General features: G+C 40.3%; 1 protein-coding gene across 5 annotated transcripts in view; it reads right to left on the bottom strand.

Moving 5' to 3' along the window:
- LOC106868559 (uncharacterized) overlaps window positions 1–7,500 on the bottom strand; it is a 243,598-nt gene that overhangs the window by 36,813 nt on the left and 199,285 nt on the right. The gene's annotated exons all lie outside the window — the stretch shown is intronic.

The following is a 7,500-nucleotide window of genomic DNA, read 5'->3' as shown; positions in this document are numbered from 1 at the left end:
GCATATACACACTCAGATACACACACACACACACACTCACGCAGGCGTACGCACATACATTTATACGTAAGAGCCTATATACACATATACACTCACTCACACACACATACATTAGCGTACATACACATTCACTCACACACACATATACACACTCAGACACACACACATACACACTCACACAGGCGTACGTACATACACTTATATGTAGGAGCCTTCATCGGACAACGTTAGTCTTACCTCTATACCTGTAAGCTCAGGTTTAAGTAAGACCTTTTTCTAGTTACGCAAGCATACGTGCCTTCTCTTCTCCTTTGCTTCTCCGATGTTTATCAAACGAAGCCCGTCCCATGCAACTGTTTATACATCCTTACTCAGCAAATCAAAATTCAACAAGTAACATTTCAGTAAGAGCCACAATCTAGCAAGCACTGACATAGCAAGTACGAGCTAAGTGTGTGTGTGTGTGTGTGTGTGTGTGTGTGTGTGTGTTTATGTGTGTATATATATCTGTGTGTATGTATGTGTGTGTATATATGTGTGTGTGCGTGCGTGTGTGTGTATATGTATGTATATATATATATATATATATATATATATATATATATATATATATATATATATATACACATATATATATACATAGCAATAAGAAAATGGAGGGGAATAGGTGGTATTCATCAACTTGTAGATATTGTATTGTGCCATGTGTGTGTGTGTGAAGGCGCGTAGCTTAGTGGTTAGGGCGTTCGGCTCACGATCATGAGTTCAATTCCCAGTAGTATGCTGTGTCCTTGAGCAAGACACTTTATTTCACGTTGCTCCAGTCCACTCAGCTGGCAAAAATGAGTTGTACCTGTAATTCAAAGGGCCAACCTTGTCACATTCTGTGTCACGCTGAATCTCCCTGAGAACTACGTTAAGGGTACATGTGTCTGTGGAGCTCTCAGCCAATTGCACGTTAATCCCACGAGCAAGCTGTTCTGTTGATCGCCTCAGCTGGGACTCCGGTCGTTGTAACCGACGGAGTGCTCCTATATATTTATATATGTGAAGGCGCATGGCTCACGATCGAGCTTACGATCGTGAGGTTGTGTTCTTGAGCAAGGCACTTTATTCCACGTTGCTCCAGTTCACTCAGCTGCAGAAATGAGTTGCTGTATCGGCCTTTGCCTTTCCCTTGGGCAACAATGGAAGTGTGGAGAAGGAAGGCCGGTATACATGGGCGGCTGTTGGTCTTCCGCAAAAACAAACCAAGGTTGTGCGTTCGCCGGTGAGGCGACTTTTCACCCAGACTTGTACCCCGGAGGGAAACCTCTTAGGTGCACCCATGGTCATTCGTGGAGTCGAATCTCTCTCTCTCTCTCTCTCTCTCTCTCTCTATATATATATATATATATATATATATATATATATATATAGGTAACCGGCAACTTGATAAAATCATTAAATGGTTTTATCCTTCATTAATTAATTATAAATATATGTGTACATATATATGTGTCTATGTGTGTGTATATATATGCGTGTGTGTATATGTGTGTGTATGTATATGCGTATGTCTATGTGTATATGTGTCTGTGTATATATGTGTATATATATGAGTGTGTATATATGTATATATGTGTGTGTGTATGTATATGTGTGTGTGCACGTTCTGCACGCCCTCTCCTATAACTTCTGTTTCACGTTAGCAGCCCGTGTTATTCTACGTCCATTATCAGGTGCTGCCAGTCTTTCAAGCTGAGAGGATGCAAACTCTGTTTGACTTTTGTCTCCTTTTTTCTTTCTTTCTCTTCCCGCTGACAAAGGATTGAATCCGAAACGTTAGATATTCCACTCCTCATGGCAAGTTCACTCTACCCCTTTCACTTTCTTCTATATTTTTTCAAGTCTTGCTGACGCAGAGCTACTAGATTATTGCATGATTATTACATACATATATACATGCATGGCCCAGTGGTTAGGGCAGCGGACTCGCGGTCGGAGGATCGTGGTTTCGATTCCCAGACCGGGCGTTGTGTGTGTTTATCGAGCTAAAACACCTAAAGCTCTACGAGGCTCCGGCAGGGGGTAGTTGTGACCCCTGTTGTACTCTTTCGCCCCAACTTTCCTTCACTCTTTCTTCCTGTTTCTTGAGTAACGCTGCGATGGACTGGCGTCCCGTCCAGCTGGGAGGGGGGGGGAGATATATATATACGCCATAGAAACCGGGAAACCCGGCCAATGAGCCTGGCTAGGCTTTAAAAGGACAGATAAATAAATAATATGCATACATACATACATATATATATATATATATATATATATATATATATATATATATATATATATATATATATATATATATATATATATATATATATATATATATATATACGTATTCACACATATACACATAGATGTACATACACGTGTGAAAGTATAAGTATTCATTTATTCATGTTTTCAGCATGCGTACGTTCATCAGTATGATCTTCATAGGATTCGCATGCGTGACCGGCAAAAACGTCACGTGTTTTTCAATTTGACTGCCATTGGTCAGTTTAGATGGTTAACTGGATGGTCTGGTGTTACAATATGACACCTAGTGAGGTAATGCCTGCTGGCATAATAGAGCGGTTGCTTTAAGATTTAGTCTTCCAGAAATGACCTCCACATATAAACTGGATTACAACGAGAAAGTCTTGAATGTCGTCATATATCATGCTAAATATTGCTGTTAAATCTCTTTCAATCTATTTCTATAATTTCGAAAAAGAAAAAAACGATAAATTAGATAATGTATTCCAGATACACCAGACAAGCCAATTAACCAATTAACCATCCAAACTGACCAACGGCAGTCAGGTTGACAAACAGATACCGTTAAAAATGACAGGGTGGTCCTGGCAGGAAAGAATTATGTTCTGTCAGTGTTAATTTGAAACTAAATGTTCATTAACGCTTGTAGGTGTTTTTGGCCCTAATTTGTGAATGATTTGGGGATTGTGGAACGTTGTTGATGCCTTTTGTAGTAGCCAGAAAGGGACCAAAAAAAAATGTCGTTATAACTAATAAATCATCATCGCCACCACCACCACCACCACCACCACCACCACATCCACCACCACTACCACCACATCCACCACCACTACTACTACCACCACCACCACCACCACCACCACCACTACTACCACCACTACTACCAACCACTGGACACTACTGTCTCGAGTTTTAAAACTCAAGGGGCCAGTTATGCGATTTCCATGGCATATGTGACAGAAACTATGGCATCCCCACCGAACGGAACGCCAGTCTGTCGCATTACTCATTTACAGCTGAGTGGAGTGAAACAACAAAAAAGGAATTGCTTTGCTCAAGAATACAATGCAGCGTCCTGTGTAGGAATCGAAACTGCAATCTTGCGATCGTGAGTACAACGCCCTAACCGCTAGGCTAACTTCAGATTCATTTTTATAGTTTCTGCGTGTATGTCCCTGCTGTGAGTTTGTGTGTCTGGCGTGTGTCTGCGAGTGCCTGTGTTTGTGTATCTGAAGTCAAGCAGTGAATAAACAATTTTAAAAACCTGGTAAAATATATTGTGTCGCTTTAATGTTTATCTTGGAATCGATCTCGAAAACCATAAAAGCCGAACAAACAGAAATACGCCACCGAGTAACTAAAGCTTTATCGGTTTTAGTCTGTAGCTATTTATATTTATTTATTTATTTTAAAACTTTTTTGAAGTTATATGCTAGACAAATACGACCCCATATATATATATATATATATATATATATATATATATATATATATATATATATATATATATATATATATATATATATATATATATATATATATATATATATATATATATATATATATATATATATATATATATATATATATATATATATATATATATATATATTACATAATAAAATTAGTGAATATCGATAATTTAATTTCCAAGCACAAATATTTGAAAGGAAAAAAAATTCTTTGATAATTTTTAGTAAATCAAATTATCAATATTTATTAAATGTGTTATGGAAATAGGAAAAGAAAAAAAATCACATGTTTTTTAATTATTCGAATATGTGTTTAACTCACCTGTCTTTTATTTAGGTTTCTGAAAGTCTGTGAAGTAAGACCTGTCTCGAGCTATCGGACTCACAGAACAGGTATTCGGCTTCCGTGGCATATAAATGAACGTATAAGAGATCGCAACGTACCCCTTGAACGGGATGTCAATATCATCATTACCATAAAAGGCGGTAAGGCAGCGAGCTGGCAGAATCGTTAGCACGTCGGGCGAAATGCTAAGCAGCATTTCTTCCATCCTTATGTTCTGGGTTCAAATGCCGCCAGGATCGACTTTACCTTTCATCCTTTCAGGGTATCGATAAAATAAGTTAAATGATTACGACGACGACGGTTCCAGTCGATCCGATCAACGGAACAGCCTGCTCGTGAAATTAACGTGCAAGTGGCTGAGCACTCCACAGACACGTGTACCCTTAACGTAGTCCTCAGGTAGATTCAGCGTGACAAAGAGTGTGACAAGGCTGACCCTTTGAAATAGAGGTACTACTCAATTTTGTCAGATGTGTGGACAGGAAGAATGTGAAATAAAGTGTCTTGCTCAAGGACACAACGCGTCGCCGGGAATTGAACTCACGACCTTATGATCGTGAGCCGAATACTCTATCCACTGAGCCACGCGCCTTCACCGATGAAATAAGTAGCAGTTGAGCATTGGGGTCGATTTAATCGACTTAGCGCCTCCCCTGAAATTTCTGCCCTTGTGCCAAGATTTGGAACCAGTATCATCATAATCATCCCTTGGGCATAACTGACCCAAGTCCTAGGCCTCGAAGGGTCGGTTACCCGTTTTCTATGGCGTATAAGATCACAATATTCCCTCTGAACGGAATGCCAGTCCGCTACAGGGTGGTCCATTTACAGCTGAATGGACTAGGGCAGCATGAAATGAAGTGTTTTGCTCAAGCACATAACGTACCACCTGGTTTGGGAACTGGAACCACGATCTTGCGATCAGGAGTGCAACACACTAACTATTAAAGCATGTCTTACTCTAGGGGTCAGACAGGGAATAAAATCAGTGGCGATTTAGTTGATCCAGTAAAAAAAAATATTTGGACAATCCTTCGATATTGGTAAACGATGCCATTAACCCACACAACCTTTCCTCGTCACATAAAGAAGATGAATGATGTTGTCTCTTCACACCGTTACTTTCTAGAACAATATCGAAAGAATGCCAATATTTGGAATTATTTAATTCATCAGAGAATATTGCTAGGAGCTACGGTTAATCGGTAAAGGTGTCAGCCGATGGATGATAACATCATGGTTTGTCGAAGATTGTAACATTTGGCCTCTTCTCGAACTTTGTTTATTTTTGTATCTTTTCTCGATCTCACATGTAAATAACTTGTAGAAACTTTACTTCTCTGTCTCTCTCTTTCTCTCTCTCTCTCTCTCTCTCTCTCTTCAACACACACATATGCACACACAAACACGCATTCAATAATTCTCTTTCTGACAAATATGAGTTTTTCTTTTCGTTTTCCTCACACACAAGAACATATCTCTGTCTCCCCGCTTTCTCTCAATGTCTCCTCCTTCGCACACACACACACACACACACACACACACACACACACACACACACACACACACACACACACACACACACACACACTTCAGTTTTCATTACAACTGTCCGACGAACGAGAACGTGAATCTCTAAGTTTCGTGATAATTTTGCAGCTTTAATAAAAGCACATTACTCTACCTTTGGTATTCGAGTACTAACTTTTCCATCTTGTTTTGCACTTATGTGCTCAACCTTGTGTGTGTGTGTGTGTGTGTGTGTGTGTGTGTGTGTGTGTGTGTGTGTGTGTGTGAAGGTGTTGCACTCATGATTGCTAGATCGAGGGTTCGATTCCCAGACCGGGCGTTGCGTTGTGTACTTGAGCAAAGAACTTCATTTCACGTTACTCTGCGCTCATTTCGTCATCTGACATGTGGCTCCCGGTGTACCTGTACAGGTAATGTCAATTTTATGGAGGGCGTGAGCTTATCTGTACACAAACATTTGATCACTATAAACAAATGTATGGTTGTTCGGCAAGAAATTGCCAAATCCTCACACGCCGTCTAACGACGAGAGAGTCCATGATTTATATAAATATATTAATATTTTGCTTAGGCATAGAGATACAAATGTTGCAGAATAAAGCGGTGGTTGCGTACAGAGTGTAATATGAAATTAAATAAATGACAGAGGAACAGTAAATTATGTAATGAACATCATGAGCTTACAGCTCTGAGTGCACTTTACCTTATAGCAGAAACAGCTGTATATACATGCATATATACATGTATATATATATATTCATACATATATATAGTTAATCCCCCTCCCTCCCCCCAAAAACGAAGAAAAATCACAAGAAAAAACAACGTGAGGACGTGGTACATGCAAAGTATTAGCAGACGCTCAGGCAAGGAAAGAAAGGTAGTTTTACGTTTCAAGCAAAGCTCTTTTTCAGAAACAGGAGACAGAGGAAAGTCCAAGAGAAAAGGAAGTCGGAGTTAAAAATTGCCAACGACCCACATGGGGGCAGAGAGGACGGACGTTTTTGAAATGGCTATTACTCAGCCCCAGGGGAAGGGACATATGTCCAACAGGTATCATTCGGTTTGTGGTGTCTTAGCATTTTTGTTTCTTTTCAGGTGTTTCTTTTTGGGCGCTGTGGACAATAGAGCATCGTGTTTGCCTATGACAGTTACGTGAAGAATAATGAGTCTGTCACAGCAGTTCAGCCTGATTTTTGGCGTCACTTCAACATTCACCGAAATCAGTCTGTTCCCACCCGAAAGACACTCTTACATTGGGTGAATGCACTTCTTACACGAAGTACACTAATGAATAGGAGACCGTTGGGGGCGCCACGAACGGTACGGACCCCGGAAAATGTGGAATACGTGAGACAAGCTTTGATACGGAGTCCTAATCAATCTGCTCAGAGGCATTCCACTAAACTTGGCATCGGTAATCGATCGGTAAGGCGTACTTTGCATGAAAACCTGCATTTCTACCCGTACAAATTAGTCATTGGACAACAGTTGAAACCACAGCGGCTGAAATTCGCACGTCAGATGGAAGCAATTTTTGAGGCAAATGACAACCTCATTTTGTTAATGAGTGATGAAGCTCAATTTCATCTCAATGGCATGGTGAATCAACAGAACTATCGTTAATGGGCTCTTGAAAATCCGAGAGAACTTCACGAAAGACCACTGCACAGCCCCAAAGTGAGGGTCTGGTGTGCTGTTGTAAAAGTTGCCGTCATTTGTTCTTGTCGGGAAACCTCAAGGCACGTGTGTATGCGCATATGCCCCGTACACTGGACGATTTGAAGGACGCTGTTCGCGTGGAAGTCGTCCAAATCGACAGAGCATTGCTGGAGAGGGTGGAGGCCAACT

Source organism: Octopus bimaculoides, chromosome 27, assembly GCF_046866305.1.
Source record: "Octopus bimaculoides isolate indiv1 chromosome 27, ASM4686630v1, whole genome shotgun sequence".
NCBI classification, from domain to species: domain Eukaryota; kingdom Metazoa; phylum Mollusca; class Cephalopoda; order Octopoda; family Octopodidae; genus Octopus; species Octopus bimaculoides.
Note: the sequence above shows the minus strand (reverse complement) of the source record. Positions and strands in the feature narration are given on the sequence as shown.